Source organism: Cherax quadricarinatus, chromosome 39 (genome assembly GCF_038502225.1).
Source record: "Cherax quadricarinatus isolate ZL_2023a chromosome 39, ASM3850222v1, whole genome shotgun sequence".
NCBI lineage: Eukaryota > Metazoa > Arthropoda > Malacostraca > Decapoda > Parastacidae > Cherax > Cherax quadricarinatus.
Window position 1 is genome coordinate 10,901,145 of NC_091330.1, and position 19,903 is coordinate 10,921,047.

Sequence of the window (19,903 nt, forward strand, 5' to 3'; positions counted from 1 at the left end):
CCCTCCCCTCCCGCCCATTTACCAATTTCCCCATTTAAAAAAAAGGAAACCCCATTAGCCTCCTGCCACAATGCATTTCCAAATCTTTTCGACTATTTCCAAACAACATTTTCAGAGCTTTGGTAAAAATGTGGATCTTTCTGAGCGATTCATCAGGGACACGAAAGGTTCTTGGAGAGAACGTGAGCTAATGTACCTCAGAAGGAGGAAGGGTGAGAAGAGGAAGAGTAGGAGGCAGAATGAGATGAGGAGCAAAAAGAAGGAGGAGAGAAGATTAAAAAAGATGAAAAGAATAAGAGGAGAAGGAGAGAGGAAAGAGTAGATAGAACTACAAGAGGAGAGGCAGAAAGGAGGAGAAAAAGAAGAATAGAAGAGACTAGAATAATAGCAAGGGAAGGAGGAGAGGAGGAAAAGTAGGAAGAAGAACCAGGAGATGAGAATGAAATGAAAGAATGGGATTGACGAAATGTGGTGGATAGTGGAAGGAAAGAGAGGATAGAAGAAGCGGCTAAAGACTGAAGAAAAGAAGAGAAGCAAAAGGCGAACAAATAAAGAATGAAAATCAGAATGAGGCGGGAGAAAAAGAATAAGGAGGACAAGAACAGTGGGAGGAGGAGGAGGTTTTCATGTCACTGAGATGAAATATAATTTTAGTGGGAGGGCGAAATGTTGTTTATTTTGATGTGGGAGGACTTTCGTGTAGGTGGAGGGAGAGAGAGAGGGGCGAGGATGAAAGATGGAGGATGGAGGAAGGGATATAGAGGAGGAACATGGGGAGAGGTAGGAGAACAGATCCTGATTGAATGATGGTGAAGGAAGTGATTGATGGTGGTGGAGGAAGTGATTGTTGGTGGAGGAGTAAGTGACAGATGGTGGTGGAGGAAGTGTGTCAGCATAGATGCTGATCCCTGTGTTATATAGCATAGCATATTAGTATCATCCATGTGCTTTAGATAGGAGATCCCTTGTAGGCCTGTGACTTTGTGTGACGTCACGGGATGCGCATGTGTAGGCTCGTACCTCTGCCTCCCTCTCAGTCGGCGTAGACCTACAGGCGAAGACAGGCAGAGGCTGGGCTCCACATTCATCATCACAGTCTGACAATATATATGTTACCATCCAACAAGTGTGTCTACCTTCAACCCTCGATATCTCCATTTAAGAACCCCTACGATAAATGGTGGCATCGGAGGGCCTGTAATTCTGACGATTACAGCGATTTCTGGAGATAAATTTCGACCAGCAAGACGGCCATTTCGTGTCACCAGTAGGCCTACCGAGGTTAACGCCAGCCAGCTACCTCAAGCCAGTTCTCCCGTCCAAGCTCCTACCAGCTTCTACATTATTCACTGGTCAGTCTCTTTGTATTAGTGTTTTTCTGCTTATTTGCATCACTCCCGAGGGGTTGACCCGAGTTTGCAAAATAAGCCAGCTTCCAGTCTGTGGTGAGGAAGCCCAGTCGAGCCTAGTCTACTCCATCCAATTCTTTTGCCTGCCAAGCCAGCTTCCACCTCTGCTGTGCTCATCGTGTGAAGTTATCAAGCTATTCTGTGTGAAGGGTTAAGATAAGCCAGCTAGCAACTAACCCAGGTGTCTTACCCCAGTACTCGAGCAAGCCACGTGAGTAGTCTTCATCGCTTGTGATTCAAGCTCCAAGCATTCTGAGTGCTCTTTTTCATCCTTGTGGTGTTGTAGTATTTCGTGGGTTTGTTTTAAGCCAGTCAGCTTAGAAATATCTTCGCGGCAGTGTGGCTGTTCTCAGTGAGGCTTACGCCGTTCAACCCATAGACCCAGCCATCCACGACCACGTGTGTCTCACCATTGCCGGTCTCAGCCCTGTTAACCCACAAACCCAACTACACTCACCACGTGGCCTCAGACGCCTCACTCAGCCATTACCCACTCACCTAACTTCTTCAGTGTTTTGGTGAACTACTAAGGGTTGTAGCACCATATTTTAAGGACCACATAGGGGGTCAAGAGCTAGAGTGTGTTTTGTGCCACCGTTAAAAGCCTCCTGTGTGTATCTATCGCCGATGTAAGCGCAATTCTACGGTCACGAGTGCAGAGGACAGCAGCAAGACCACATAAACAACCCTCTACTCTCCACTACCGTCAACCTCATTCTTCACCAAGTCGTTACAGCGATAATATTTTTTTTTTCATAGAGACATTTGCGAGTGTTGAGACATTTCTTTTGTGTTTCCAGTGATTTTTCTCTTAGTGACATTCAGTGACTCTTGATCAGACTCAGTGTTTATCATGTACTGATTGCATTAATTTCTTTTAATCTCCTTAATTCAGTGTTAATTTTCGTGCATTATCTTATGTCTGTTGTGTTGTGTGTCTTTTTATACACTTGAAGTAAGTACTTAGTGTTTTTCCTTTGTTGTGTGTGCAACATATGAGCAGTATAGAACTTGTGTTTACACTTCAGAATCACCTTGTGTTCTCAGTATTCCAGTGAAGTATTTCAGTAAATTTTTCACCTCATATTCTGCATCACAACTCAGTGTTGTCTGTTATAATTTTTTTTTTCTTCCCAGCTTTTGTGTATTTTTGTTTTGTTCCCTGTGTGTTGAACATTCTTGTGTTCATATTCTTTCATTTAGCCAGTGTCTAATTTGTCTTATTTCCACAGACAATAGTGCCATTATTTTGTGCAAGCAAGAAATCATTTTTACAAAATTTTTCACACATCAAGTTTCATTGCAAGAAAATTCTAGTACTGTGTTTATGTTGATGTGTTGTGTTCTGCATCACTGTAAGTGTTCAAACTTTTTTTGTTATGTGTTTTAGCACCTATTATTTTTCATGTTTCATTGAACAAATTCACTCTTAGTGCAATTTTTAAGTTCTTCTTTTAGAGTAAATTGTTCTTTTGCTTGTTAAGTGTTGTTTGAGTGCAGTTAAGAGTTAAAGTGTTCATTCCTTGATATATTTCTTTTCTTGTGTGTGTAATAATTTTTATTATTGCACATTGACTCATTTTGCAATAATTCTTGTGCAAATATTGTGTTGCCACTAAAGTTTTTCTTGCAGAGATTCTAAGCGGTGTTTTTTTTTTTATTAGCAATTATTTGCAATATTGCTACAGTTTATTTCAGTGCAGTTTTTTATGCTCTGTTCTGTGCATAATATTTTATTCTGTCTGTGTCATTTTATTTTATTTCAGTGAATTGTGCCTCTGTTTTATTTTTGCACAAGTTTTATTGAGTCCATTTTATCATTTTATTGTGTATTTCCTTGTTGCATTGAAAGTAAAGACAACTCACTGTGCCATTCATTCAATTTAAAGTAAAAGTTGAGCAAATTAGATTTGAGTAAAGTATAAGTTCTCTTGATTTTCAAAGTGTTGTTCATTTCAGTTACATATTTTCCTGTGTGAGTTCTTTACTTACTGTGTAACCTGTCAATTTTTAATTACTTATGCAGAATAGTTAAGCATTTTCTTCCATTTAAGCTTACTGTGTCATTCTCTCTATTTTTTTGCCTTATGCCCTTCAGTAAGTTCACTGAGAAGATGTCCCAGTCACTTTTGAATGTTCACTTAGTGTATCATGCCAGTCAAAGTCAATATGAATCAGTCCACAGTACCAACATTCCCTTACTGACTGAAAGACAATACCTAGCCCTTGAGCAATGTGTTTGTTCTCACAGCTTGTATCTGAGATTTGTTAAAGTGCTGCGAAATGTGAAGTTCAGATTAAGTTCCTATAGATCCGTGAATTACTTATTAACGTAGCCGAGCGGTCAGGCACTAGTAATTCTGTCACTCCCATCTGTGTTCCACCTACACCTTCAGACTTGCAGGATAGTGTTCCGTTGCCTCAAGTGTCCGGGGACACTCAGACTGCCTTGAGTGCACAGCCTATCCCTGCAATGACTGCTAGTTCGAGTAGTAGTTTCTCCACAGGGGATGCCTTGTCAGAAAACGATTACTTGAAACTAGTAATGCCATCTCTTGTTGATGTGACATGCTGTCTGCAGAAAGACGTCTCTGTTACAGCTAGTGTTCTCACTAGAGTGTCTGTTGTTGTTCCTTGTGTTTCAGATGGTGATCCCATCCTAGTTGACAGTAATCAGTGCATTGTAAGAAGTTATTTCTCGAGTAACTTTCACGTTGTTAACGTTTGTAAGTGTAGTTTCTTTATAGCTGATACCTCGTGTCACTGTGTGCGACTCAGATTGAATATCAGCATTGTTGACCGTGTTCATTTAATTTCTCCTGTGCTTGCAGTTTGAGATAGTAGATTCGTTCTCCCTTGCTCATATTGCGTGTTATAGCGTTAATTTTTTCAACCGGGGGGAGTCATCCACTCCACCGAGTTTGTTCATTCCTCCAGTAAGAAAGAACTGATACCTTTATTCCAGAACAAACAGCCTACTGGAAGGTTAGCCAGATGGACCTTGACTATCCAAGAGTTCAATCCCACTTTTGAACATTTACCTGGCAAGTCGAATGTAGTCGCAGATGCTTTATCGCGACACGTTAGTGTAGTTACTGCAGATCCTCCATTTACTGTCGAGGATGTCAAAACTGCCCAAAGAACAGATCCCATGTGGTCTGGTGTGATTCGATTCCTGCTCCAGGAAGATCTTATTCTTACTGTGAAGCCACCAGCACCCATTAGTGACTTTGTAATGAGCCAAGAATTACTGTATCGAATAGTCGAGTTGAGTACTCCTAGCAGACGAACTAGTAATTCCACAGTCACTAGTGATTGTAGCTGTATCTTTTGTAGATACTCGTTCAGACTGTCCTCAGTCAAGGCATGTGTTAGCCATTGCAGAGGAATTCGATCCTCCCAGAGATGATAACCATTCTGCATACGTAAACCTTACCCTCGCAGAATTGGGTTTAAGTGTAAACAGCCTGTATAATTAGATGTCCGAGATGAATGAAATTATCAACTGTGTGTTTTGTCATTAGCTGATCAGTTGTCAGAAATTTTCGTGTTCACGTTCCCTCCGTATTCTGAGAATTTGACAGTAATAGTCTGAGTGCACCAGATGCCTTTGCTGTTAATTTCACCTTGTATATATATATATTTATTACCAGTAACCAGTGTACCGTTGACTCAACGACCAACCGTCTCTGCCTGAGACACTGTCTATTCATATTGCGCTGAACTGGCATTATTCAAAGACCCTTCTCACTGGGTACTGTGGGCGGCCGGTCAGTCAGTGTTACGAGAGGAGCGAGTGAGATAGGCCACGGCTGTCCGGGCTCTCTCCACATATCTGTAATTATACGTAATAACAGCCTACGTGAGTATTTCTTACCTAATCCACGTGTCGAACTCCCACATGATATATATATATATATATTTATTCTTCCTCAGAATCCGTAGAGTGCATGAATACAGATCGATCGATCAATTCCATCCATATTGTACAATGATTTGTTCTTATAGTTTGTAATGCATTACGTTAAAACTCATTACGTTAACACCCATTACGTAAAACTCATGTTGTAACATCCATTATGATACCATCCATTAGTTCTAAGTTATATATGAATTTGTTATTGTATAGAATCAGCCCAGAACCGCCTGCCTGTTCAGCCTATAGATAGTAGTGTATGTCGAGACGACATACGTAACATGACCGAGCTGTCAGCATAGTTGCTGATCCCTGTGTTATATAGCATAGCATATTAGTATCATCCATGTGCTTTAGATAGGAGATCCCTTGTAGGCCTGTGACTTTGTGTGACGTCACGGGATGCGCATGTGTAGGCTCGTACCTCTGCCTCCCTCTCAGTCGGCGTAGACCTACAGGCGAAGACAGGCAGAGGCTGGGCTCCACATTCATCATCACAGTCTGACAATATATATGTTACCATCCAACAAGTGTGTCTACCTTCAACCCTCGATATCTCCATTTAAGAACCCCTTACAATAGGTGGAGGAAGTGATGGTGGAGGAAGTGATTGAGTGATGGTGGAGGAAGTGATTGAGTAATGGTGGAGGAAGTGAATGACGGTGGAGGAAGTGATTGTTGGTGGAAGAGGAAGTAATTGATGGTGGAGGAAGAGAATGAGTGATGGTGGAGGAAGTGATTGATCGTGGTGGAGGAAGTGATTGAGTGATGGTGAAGGAAGTGATTGATGGTGGAGGAAGTGATTGAGTGATGGTGGAGGAAGTGAGTGATGGTGGAGGAAGTGAGTGATGGTGGAGGAAGTGAGTGATGGTGGAGGAAGTGATTGAGTGATGGTGGAGGAAGTGAGTGATGGTGGAGGAAGTGAGTGGTGGTGGAGGAAGTGAGTGGTGGTGGAGGAAGTGAGTGATGATGGAGGAAGTGATTGAGTGATGGTGGAGGCAGTGAGTGATGGTGGAGGCAGTGAGTGATGGTGGAGGAAGTGAGTGATGGTGGAGGAGGTGAGTGGTGGTGGAGGAAGTGATTGAGTGATGGTGGAGGAAGTGAGTGATGGTGGAGGAAGTGAGTGATGGTGGAGGAAGTGAGTGATGGTGAAGGAAGTCATTGCATGCCCAATGGTAGGAAAAAATAACAGGTTATCCATGCAACCAGCAGGATGTTCCTGAGTCAATTTATCAACCGGAGCAGCTCCACCCATTTCCCTCTCTTCCCCTCACATCGGAAGCCCATTCATCCTCCCCCCCATTCTCAACCCTCTCCAACCCATCTCACTTATCCTCTCAAAAAAAAAATAATCCCTATTCCTTCTCCCAAATCAAAATCCCATTTCACAGAAGCCATGCAGTAAATCCCCGCCTCCACTCCCACTTTATTTTGTTTACTAATTTTTATCCACCTATTCCTCCTTCTCCTCCTTTTCCTCAACATCTACTTCCTCTTCCTCATCCTCCTTTTCCTACTCTTCCTCTTCTTCCTTTCCCCCTCATATACTTTATTATCCTGGATATATATATTTATATATATATATATATATATATATATATATATATATATATATATATATATATATATATATATATATATATATATATATATATATATTTATATGCACATATATATCATTTAATAAATATTTATGTGTCGGAGATGAATGGCAACACACTACTCATGTCTTATTCACATGAAGAGTTGCATTCGCTAAATTTTCATAGGATAATCGCATCAAGGGAGCCAGAGAAAGTTGTGACTTGCTCTGGCATGCTATCTTAGCTGCATTGTCAAATTTATCCTGTATCTTGCCGTGCATTAATATTTATTAAGTGAGAAATACAGAGGAATTTGCATATATTCTATTTATGATAATGCAGAAAAGTGTATTACCTGACCCCTTCTTCCTCGTCCACTTCCTCCTCCTCCTCTGCTTTATCTTCTTCCTTCTCCTCTTCCTCCTCCTACACCATGGAAAAAAAGGATGAAACGAGATGAGAAAGTGATGAATTTTATAGTAATATTAAAATCAAGCCGAGTGAGTTATAGAAGACACATAATACAATTTTTATTTACCAAACAATTGATACATGGAAAAGAGAAGCTACACGGAGGAGAGAAGATACAGGGAGGGCAAAAAAAAAAAATCACTAGAAAAGATACAAAAAGAAAAGATACAAAAGATACAAAACCATAAAAAAAAAACCAACGAAACACCATAGAAATCAATAAAATAAATGTAAAATTACAATTTACAATAATAGACGTGAGAAAGTCTAAAAAATAATTTTTAAAACCAAGAGATTATTCCAACCCTACAGAGCAAAATAACTAAGCCATAATTTACAAATAAATTATTTACTGATTGATCTACAAGACAACATTAAGTGACGCGAAGGGGAACAAAACAAGACTTACAAAAAAAAAAATGTTTTGGAACACCAAGCGAAAGAATTCCATTTACGAAGTTAAATTGTTAAACTTGATCTCAACTTGAAACGTTTGCTGTCCCAGGCGTCGCTGAGGGATAAACAGAGCCACGTGTTTTGTCTCTTGTTCTCAGCTCCCGATACAAGATACCCGTGAGGTGTCCTTAGATGGCAAGTCTCCAGGTACCAGCCTCGTGAGAGGTGTCTTCAGATGGGAATCCTCCAGGTACCAGCTTCGTGTGAGGTGTCCTCAGATGGGAAGCCTCCAGGTACCAGCCTCGTGAGAGGTGTCCTCAGATGGGAAGTCTCCAGGTACCAGCCTCGTGAGAGGTGTCCTCAGATGGGAAGCCTCCAGGTACCAGACTCGTGTGAGGTGTCCTAAGACGGGAATCCTCCAGGTACCAGCTTCGTGTGAGGTGTCCTCAGATGGGAAGCCTCCAGGTACCAGCCTCGTGAGAGGTGTCCTCAGATGGGAATCGTCCAGGTACCAGCTTCGTGTGAGGTGTCCTCAGATGGGAATCCTCCAGGTACCAGCCTCGTGAGAGGTGTTTTCAGATGGGAATCCTCCAGGTACCAGCCTCGTGTGAGGTGTCCTAAGATGGGAAACCTTCAGGTACCATTCTCGTGTGAGGTGTCATAAGATGGGAAGACTCCAGGTACCAGCCTCTTGAAAGGTTTCCCTCAGATGGAAGCCTCCATGTACTAGCCTCATATGGGAAGCCTTCAGGTACCACCTCTTTTGAGAGGTTTTCCTCAGATAGGAAGCCTTCAGGTACCACCTCATTTGAGAGGTTTTCCTCAGATGGGAAGCCTCCAGGTACCAGCCACTTGAAAGGCTTCCCTCAGATGGAAGCCTCTAGGTGCTAGTCTCTTTAAAGAGGTTGACTCAGATGGGTAACCTTCACGTACCACCTCTCTTTTGAGAGATTTTCCTCAGATGGGAATCCTCCATGTACCAGCCTCGTGAGAGGAATTCTCAGATGGGAAGCCTCCAGGTACCAGCCTCGTGAGAGGTGTTCTCAGATGGGAAGCCTCCAGGTACCAGCCTCGTGAGAGGTGTTCTCAGATGGGAAGCCTCCAGGTTCCAGCCTCGTGAGATGTTTCATCAGGTTCTTCTAGAAAGGACGGTGATGCTGAGACGTACCTCAAGCTTTCATTACGACTTTTCGCGCTCTACACAGAGCTTCATCCAGTCAACTGACTAGATAAAACTCTTCACAGAGCGAAACATTGTCGCTGCAACATCTTTCCCCCGCCTTTTGTCTTTTCTTCATCAGTGTTTCTGCTTTTATCAAAATTAGTCACACTGTGTTGCTTCCGTAATCTGAGTGACGTTTGGCAAACTTTTGAACAAGAATTGTTTGACAAACACAATTACTGACTACGTTTCGCCCACACAATGGGCTTTATCAAGTCACAAACAGATCTATTTGAGACTTGATAAAGGCCACTGTATTTGTGTCTATTTTTCCATCGTGTGGGTATTTTGTGTCATTTATCTCCAGTAAAGAACACAGCAACACCACAGTGTCTTGAAAGACGCCCAAGTATTGCACGGCTTATTCATCAACTTGTCGATATTATACCGCAGAAGGTCCTTGCAACACAAATTCGAGTTGTGCCCCTCTGTTTGGGAACTCTTGTTTTAGCTCATTAGAGCAGTTTAGTTAACATCTTCAAGAACTTGGACCACACGAGCACGAAGTCTTCAGGTTCACGGGGAACAAATGCGAATTATATATCTGAAAAACTACAAGAGGAGCTAGGCTAGCAGCACCAGCCTACCCAAGAAAAATATGATGAAAAGACATGTGAAGCCTGGCAGTTTTAGCAATAAAAAATTAATGAATTTAATAGGGTTGTTACAGAGCAACTCATATGCTTTATAGGCTACTTTGTAGCAGTGAAGATTTTACTACTATTATATTTTGGCTGAGTAAACTACCGGGCGGAGTAACCTGTTTATTCCTTCAGGTTACATGAGGGACATTAGTAAATCTGATAACTAAACAATATGGATACAAGCAAGACAAAAGTACGAAGAATGAGAGACATGTGTATATTGAACTAGATCTAATTTTATTCTCGCTTCCAATGGGAAATCTAGTTCCGAGGATTTTTTTTACCAGAGCCAGTGTTGGTGGTAGTAAGTCCAGGACAAGGAAGCCTGGCCTTTGGCCAGGCTGGTAGGATAGAAAAGCCTTTAAAATGTATCACGTTTTCCATACAGGTAGCAGGACCATTTGGTTTCCGGTCTTCGAGCTCACTTGCTTTACCAGAAAATGAACGTTTACATATAAAAGCACTGCCGAACTTGGGAATAAAAGTGTAAGACGTTTTAGCTTGGAAAAGCGATGCTTATGGACCACTTTCGGAAAAAAAAACTATCGTGGTCTTTATTTTTTCGTTAGCAACAATGAGCCAGACTGTTCACACAATTTATGCTGAATATCTGTTATCTGTCTTCCTTGTCGTTTCCATGGGAGTGTGTAATGGAGACTTGGCTTCATTTTGTCAAGGTACGCAAATCTCTTTTCGAATTCAACGTATATGGCTTTAGTTTCTTCCTGAAAAGCTTGAAAACTCAGCCTCGATATCATCTGCCATCAGTTCACGACAGGAAGCAGTGTGTAAAATCATTCTTCCTTAAATACAAAATGAAGAGCTGTAGCTTCTTATGGAAGGACTTCAGTGTGTGTGTGTGTAACTAGTTTTTAAACGCTGTGTTGCCTGGGTAATGAGCTCAGGTTCAACACATTCCAGTGAGTTGCAGTGTTTGCCAGGAAAAACTAGGAAGTGAAGAAAGTCTTTCTCTCGCAGTTGATTATCATATAATTGAGTGTTGCTAAGTCGCTCGTTCCAAATTAGATATTTTCTTCCCGAAAGGCAAAGAAATGCTTCAAAGTTTATCCAGCACTCGGGCACCTGGCGTTTGAGTGCAGCGATAAGTTACTAAATTCTTCTTTCAGTTCTTCGAGGAAAGATAGAAATTTTCTGTGCTAGGATTTTGTTACTCCTGTACACATAAAAGGGAAAAGCTTATGACGACGTTTTCTCTTCCATTTGCAGTTTTTTTTACGTATTGTTTTAGTGCAGACATTGTGCCTTTCTGTTGTTTTGTTACTCCTCTTATTAAATTCACTATGCTTTCAACACTCTCCATGACATCTCTCGGCTGTAATATCTTGCAACATGATGCTGCGCGGTGAATTATGCAATGAAGTTTAATGCAATTCACTACATTTTTCTTCAGTAAAAGAACTAAGCCAACTTTACTGCCAGTTATTATTCTCGCACCGTCAGTCACAACAACTTGAAATCTTCCATATTCACTTACAGCCTAATCAAGATCTGAACTCTTCTTTGTAATTCCACGCATGGGTCGCCTTTTAGTTAATTCATATAGATATTATAGATGTCTGTAAATTATTTGCATCGCTTTATTATTTAATTTTTCATGTAGCGAGAAATTTGCTCATTAATTTCACTTCAGCTTCTTGTAAAAGGTTTGATAAGACAATGTCTCATTATCACATATTCTGGCAAGTTTATCTTTCCCAAATACTTGTGGTATTTTCACTGCACGTTGCTTTATCAATTATACAAGTCTGAATGACTTGTTCCTGGTTTCAAGAGGAACAGTGTGTTTTTCATATGATGCGTATGGGTTGCAAATTGAGTTATCCAACAATTACATAATGAAATATTTTGTATATGGATGGCATTTGCTTTTTATTTTCATGCTGGGTCTCAGTCACAGTTCCTCCGTCTCTTGAGAATTTGGTTGTTCAACTCCTATGCTTCTCGCGTTTGTTATGGTAGAGGGGGCTGAGCTTATGGAATATGAGGATTCCTTTCACGAATAGAGATGAAAATATGTCTGGTTTAAGGTGTCACTAGATATATTTTTTTTTCAGTATTTAATAATAAATAACTAGAAACCATTTCCATGACATGTATTTTGGGCACCGCAACCCCTCCAGAGGCGGTCTAATATCACGCTGGGAAATTCGTCTTGATTACATTATATTCTCATGTTGGGGCAGGTGATAACCTTGCCTAACTGAATCTCTGTCGTGGGGTTCCCCATCTCTCCCTCCTCTAACTCCTCCTCCTCCTCCTCCTTCTCCTTATTCCTCTTTCCTTTTACTCCTCCTCCTCCCCCTCCTTTCCTCCTCCTCCCTTCCAGATACTCCTCCTCTGGAAATAATTTTTCCACTGATCGCCCTCAAGGTAATACTTCCGTCAGATATGTTTTCCATCTCTCTCTCTCTCACTCTCTCTCTCTCTCTCTCTCTCTCTCTCTCTCTCTCTCTCTCTCTCTCTCTCTCTCTCTCTCTCTCTCTCTCTCTCTCTCTCTCTCTCTCACTATCTCTTTCTCGTACACACTTCCTTCTCCGCTAACCTTCTATTAGATTCTTTTCTACTTCACTTCAGGCGCTGTCTTCACCCTTAGCTGCTTCCTTCCCTCAAGCACCACCCATCTATTCCCATTTTTCTTGCCTATCACGGTAACACCAGCAGCAACTGCACACCCCTTACCCCCCCCCCCACCAAACCCCCAACCACCACCAACACTGCCACATTCTTCGTCTCAGTTCCTCTTCCTCCTCCTCTTCTGTACTCTCGTTTTCTCTTCACGTCTCCAGCTTTACCTACCAGTGGCTTCTACCCTGTGTCTTTTTCAGTCTCGTGACCAAGTGATAACAGATGCCAGGGCTCAGTGATTCCAGGACTCAGTGATGCCAGGACTCAGTGAGGCCAGGACTCAGTGATGCCAGGACTCAATGACTCCAGGGGATTTGCAGGTAATTTCACGACGTGATGCCCACAATTATCCAGATTTCCTGCTTCCTCTAGCCCTCTTCTTAAATCTTTTAGCCTCTTTTTTTCTCTTTCCCTCTCTTATTCTCTCGTTTCACATGTACTTACCTCCTTTCCACCCAATCTCCTCTCCCTAATTTCTTTTCTTATTCGCTCTCTAACTTCCTCCTTCCAAATCTTGCTTCCTCCCTTCTTTCCTTGCTTCCTCGCTTCGTATTTCCTCCCTACCTATCTCCCTCCTTATTTTATTCCTTCCCTGTCTTTCTCCCTCCTTATTTTCCTCCTTTCCTATCTTCCTCCCTCTCTATCTTCCTCCATATCTGCCTTCCTTCCTCTCTACTTTCCACCCTCTCGACTCTCCACCCTCCATTTCTTCCTCCCTAATAATCCTTCCTCTTACTTCTCTTTCTCTCATCGTCGTTGTCACATTTACCCCCCTTCTTCCCTTTTCTTAAACCCTTCCCTCACCTCTCCTCGCTCTTCCCTCCCTTCACACAATCACTCTGCGCCCTTAGCAGTCATTACCAGGCAGCTGATGCTACGATTTGACGCCTGGTAACATTTTCCAGCGTTCTCTGTCATCCAGAGCACAACATGTTGACATCTTGACTTATTTAATTACGTTAGTTTGCCTACGTCATTCACAGCGTCAATTTCTGAACGTTCACTGTGAACTTATAATTCATATTCCCTTCTTTGTTTTGAATTAAATAAAGGTTAGGTTAACGTTAGTTGTGTTACGCTTGGTTGCATGTTGTGTTATTTATGTTGTGGTTTGTTATATTATGTACTGTTACGTTAGGTTCAGTAAGGTTAGACTGAAGCTGTATTACGTGATGCGTGATTAAGTTATTTACAAATTACGTTAATAAAGAATATGCACTGGAACACACACACACATATTATGGTGCCCACGAACGAGTGGTAATGATTAATAACAACACTGGGACTATCCAAGGAGTCGAACCCATGCTGCTTTGGCCCGCCTCATGGTGAGCGAAAACTCATGACGCTGTAATCCACGGAACCACACAATCCTCAAGAATGATGCACCCAGACAAGCTAGGTGTTGTACCCGTCATCCTAGGACATACGGTGGTGTGGATGCTTCTGAGCTAATTTCATTATACTCCCTGCTTGGTGTACTAGCCCAACTAGTAGTATTTTATATTATTGTACCCACGAACGAGTGGTATTGATCAATAACAACACTGCGACTAGCCAAGGATTGTGTGGTTCCGTGGACTAGTTATAGTAAGGTTAGGTAAGTTTTCTAAGGTACTTTTGGAACAAAATTATTAATCTTTTCATTAACAAAAATTAAAAAACATATATCTTTAAGCGTATTAGCGAATTTTTTTTAGAAAGGATTCAATTCTAAATGAGTTCTTGCTAATTGACCAATTTTACCTATTCGGCACGACATATATATATATATATATATATATATATATATATATATATATATATATATATATATATATATATATATATATATATATATATATATATATATATATATATATATATATGTATATATATATATATATATATATATATATATATATATATATATATATATATATATATATATATATATATATATATATATATATGTATATATATATATACATATATATATATATATATATATATATATATATATATATATATATATATATATATATATATATATATATATACACACATATATATATATATATATATATATATATATATATATATATATATATATATATATATATATATATATATATATATATATCTCGAGAAGAGATACATAGTCCTTCCCACCAACTCCATTGCCAAACATGTTTCCAACATCTTTGCCAAAACATCATTCCAAGTATCTACCTCCACAACCACGACCATCAAGGACATCACCAGTAGTAGGCAGGACAAGCCTCCATCCTCTGCAGGGGTATACATAATCCCTTGTAATGACTGCAACAAGTTATACGTGGGCGAAACATCAAGGGACCTCCAAACACGTATTTCAGAACACCAATACGCAAGCAGGTCTGACGACACAAGGAATGCCTGCGTACAACACCGTAATTCACACAACCACTTGATAAACTACAGAAACTCAAGACTTATCGCCACAGAAGACAACACCCAATACCGAAGAATCCTGGAATCATCACTTATTTCTATATCCGACAACTTCAACCAGAATAGTGGCTTCTATAACATAGCTGAACCACTTGCCAAGAAACTTCTTCATCGCTATCCCACATAAGAACACTGTAGAAGGTCTGCTCACAAACTTGTCCAGTCTCCTTTCCAAGCGTACCAAGTTTTTAGACTCTACAACCCAACTCGGTACATCATCAGATGCAGCATTCTTCACCTGACCTCAGCCGGACTATAAATACTCGCGTTCCTTCCACCCCAGGTAGTTCTGTTTGTGACTTGAAAAAGCCCACTGTGTGGGCGAAACGTAGTCAATAAAGGATCACATTATACTGCATTTGTGTTTATATTGCCATTGTGTCGGTATTTTATACCATTTATTTCCATCCTTGCTCATCCGCAATCCTACATTCTGTCCTACCTCTAATTCTTTCAATAACCCTACCATACTACCATTCCTCTATAATTTTTACAATCTCTTTTGTCCCCCTTCCCTTTATATAAAGGGACTATACATGCTCTCCGCCAATCCCTAGGTACCTTCCCCTCTTTCATACATTTATTAAACAAAAGTACCAACCACTCCAACACTATATCCCCCTGCTTTTAACATTTCTGTCATGATCCCATCAGTTCCAGCTGCTTTACCCCCTTTCATTCTACGTAATGCCTCACGTACCTCCCCCACACTCACATCTTGTTCTTCTTCACTCCTAAAAGATGGTTTACCTCCCTGGCCAGTGCATGAAATTACCGCTTCCCTTTCTTCGTCGACATTTAAAAATTCCTCAAAATATTATCGCCATCTACCTAATACCTCCATCTCCCCATCTACTAACTCCCCTACTCTGTTTTTAACTGACAAATCCATTCGTTCTCTAGGATTTCTTAACTTGTTTAACTCACTCCAAATTTTTTTCTTATTTTCATTAAAATTTCTTGACAGTGCCTCTCCCACTCTATCATCTGCTCTCTTTTTGCACTCTCTCACCACTCTCTTCACCTTTCTTTTACTCTCCATATACTCTACTCTTCTTATAACACTTCTGCTTTGTAAAAACTCTCATAAGCTAACTTTTTCTCTTTTATAACACCCTTTACTTCATCATTCCACCAATCACTCCTCTTTCCTCCTGCACCCACCCTCCTATAACCACAAACTTCTGCCCCACATTCTAATACTGCATTTTTAAAACTATTCCAACCCTCTTCAACCCCCTCACTACTCATACTTGCACCATCCCACCTTTCTGCCAATAGTTGCTTATATCTCACCCGAACTTCCTCCTCCCTTAGTTTATACACTTTCACCTCCCTCTTGCTTGTTGTTGACATTTTCCTCTTTTCCCATCTACCTCTTACAATAACTGTAGCTACAACTAAATAATGATCCGATATATCAGTTGCCCCTCTATAAACATGTACATCCTGGAGCCTACCCATCAACCTTTTATCCACCAATACATAATCTAATAAACTACTTTCATTACGTGCTATATCATACCTTGTATATTTATTTATCCTCTTCTTCATAAAATATGTATTACTTATTACCATACTTCTTTCTGCACATAGCTCAATTAAAGGCTCCCCATTTTCATTTACCCCTGGCAACCCAGATTTACCTACTACCCCCTCCACAACATTTTTGCCCACTTTAGCATTGAAATCCCCACCAACATTACTCTCACACTTGGTTCAAAACTCCCCACGCATTCACTCAGCATTTACCAAAATCTCTCTCTCTCCTCAACACTTCTTTCTTCTCCAGGTGCATATACGCTTACTATAACCCACTTTTCACATCCAACTTTTATTTTACTCCACATAATCCTTAAATTAAAGCATTTATAGTCCCTCTTTTCCTGCCATAACTTATCCTTCAACATTATTGCTACTCCTTCTTTAGCTCTAACTCTATTTGAAACCCCTGACCTAATCCCATTTATTCCTCTCCACTGAAACTCTCCCACCCGCTTCAGCTTTGTTTCACTTAAAGCCAGGACATCCAGTTTCTTCACATTCATAACATCCACAATCATCTCTTTCTTATCATTTGCACTACATCCACGCACATTCAGACTTACCACTTTGACAATTTTCTTCTTCTTATTCTTTTTAGTAATTATTACAGGAAAAGGGGTTACTAGCCCATTGTTCCCGGCATTTTAGTTGACTTTTACAACACGCATGGCTTACGGAGGAAAGATTCGTATTCCACCTCCCCATGAAGATAAAAGGAAAAGTAATAAGACCAAGAACTATTAAGATAAAATCAAAGAAAATTCAGATGAGTGTGTATAAATAAACGTGTACATGTATGTGTAGTGTGACCTAAGTGTAAGTAGAAGTAGCAAGACGTACCTGTAATCTTGCATATTTATGAGACAAAAGACACCAATAATCCTACCATCATGTAAAACAATTACAGGCTTTCGTTTCACACTCACTTGGCAGGACGGTAGTACCTCCCTGGGTGGTTGCTGTGTGTGTGTGTGTGTGTGTGTGTGTGTGTGTGTGTGTGTGTGTGTGTGTGTGTGTGTGTGTGTTTTATTCATGTGTAAAAGCATTTTTTTTTATACATATCCACCTGTATTTCTTATACGAATGCATCTGTGTTTATTTTGCACAGGTGACATGTGCTCGCAACTGCATGGAAGATATTCCTTTTAAAATTCAATCAGTGATACTGACTTGCATTGTTCGTATTACACAGTTAAGAACATAAGAACATAAGAACGAAGGAACACTGCAGAAGGCCTACTGGCCCATGCGAGGCAGGTCCAAGTCTCCTACCGGCTTAAGCCAATGCACCCAACCTAGTCAGGTCAGTGACTGCAACAACACCTCAATTAACTGGATTTGAATTAGCCTTATCCTGGGGATAAAGGAACTGATGCATCCCCGATGTGAGTGGATAGGATATTAGGATCCCATACGACAAGATAGAAGGATACGCTTCAATAGGTTACGAAGAGAAGCTTGGATCTGAAGCAACAATACAGAGTCTCTCTCTCTCTCTCTCTCTCTCTCTCTCTCTCTCTCTCTCTCTCTCTCTCTCTCTCTCTCTCTGTCTCTCTGTCTCTCTGTCTCTCTGTCTCTCTGTCTCTCTCTCTGTCTGTCTGTCTCTCTCTCTCTCTCTCTCTCTCTCTCTCTCTCTCTCTCTCTCTCTCTCTCTCTCTCTCTCTCTCTCTCTCCCTGATCACTGAGCGTAACTTGCTCACGCAAAGCTGCACTATGCTCAGATGGAAGTTAAAGACACAGATGACTTGCAGTGGTGTCAGGAAGTATTTCTTCAGACTTAGAGTGGTCAGAAAGTTGAATGACCTGGACGATATATATAAATAAATAAATAAATCAGTAAATATATATATATATATATATATATATATATATATATATATATATATATATATATATATATATATATATATGTATATATATACACATACATACATGAACAATAAATAAAGTCGTATTGATTCTGAAACACAAAATGCCACGGTTAAAATTGAGACAGAAAGAGAAAGAGAAGTGATAAAGTACAATATAAATAAAAACGAGAAAGAAGAGAGAGAGAGAACAGGAAAAATTCCCACTCTACATTATCAAAATCGAGCCTTCTAAGTGGTCTGTCTCTCTCTGGAAGCTCCTCCCACGGCCCCCTTAATTTACGTGAGAAATAAAGTCTGGCTTCTTCATTACACGCTTACGAGGCACGTGAAGCTTGGGCAGGGAGCCAGGGTGCACCTGCAGTCTCCACGGTAGGGAGAGAGTGCACCATCTGTTCTCAGCAGGGGCAATGGTAATGAACAGCTTGAATCCTCAGCGTGGGCAATCTTATTTTATCCTTCTTAGGGCACTACAAGAGCGTTTATTCTCAGCATACCAATGTCCTTTGCAGAACAGAAGGTTAGTGTAGCTTAAGCATTTTCTTGACTAACCTTATATGTGCAAAGAGGATCTGTGGCGATTATTGTAAATTTTAATTATTATTATTATTATTATTATTATTATTATTATTATTATTATTATTATTATTATTATTATTATTACTAGTATTATTTATTATTAATCTTATTATTATATATAATTATTTTTAATATTATTATTATTATTATTATTATTATTATTATTATTATTATTATTATTACTAGTATTATTTATAATTAATTTTATTATTATTATTGTTGTTGTTATTATTATTATTATTATTATTATTATTATTATTATTATTATTATTATACTGGGACAATGTTCCACTTTACCCTAGGCGAAACGTTGTCTTAATAAAAACTCGCTCTTCATACTGTGTCTTCGAAGTCTCAATACTCGGAGAAATTTAATTACAGCCATAACACTGGACGCTTTGAGTGTAATACCTGTTAATTAAGTATGGAGAACTCTGAACCCCGTATCCTGATAACGGTAATTCTATTACATGAGGAGCATTGGTCATTCTGTCGTGTGATGGTGGTTGGTCATTCTGATGTGTGATGGTGGTTGGTCATTCTCTCGTGTGATGGTGGTTGATCATTCTGATGTGTGATGGTGGTTGGTCATTCTGTCGTGTGATGGTGGTTGGTCATTCTCTCGTGTGATGGTGGTTGGTCATTCTGTCGTGTGATGGTGGTTGGTCATTCTCTCGTGTGATGGTGGTTGGTCATTCTGATGTGTGATGGTGGTTGGTCATTCTGATGAGTGATGGTGGTTGATCATTCTGATGTGTGATGGTGGTTGGTCATTCTGTCGTGTGATGGTGGTTGGTCATTCTCTCGTGTGATGGTGGTTGGTCATTCTCTCGTGTGATGGTGGTTGGTCATTCTGTCGTGTGATGGTGGTTGATCATTCTGATGTGTGATGGTGGTTGGTCATTCTGATGTGTGATGGTGGTTGGTCATTCTGATGTGTGATGTGGTTGGTCATTCTCTCGTATGATGGCGGTTGGTCATTCTGATGTGTGATGGTGGTTGGTCATTCTGATGTGTGATGTGGTTGGTCATTCTCTCGTGTGATGGTGGTTGGTCATTCTGATGTATGATGGTGGTTGGTCATTTTCTCGTGTGATGGTGGTTGGTCATTCTGATGTGTGATGTGGTTGGTCATTCTCTCGTGTGATGGCG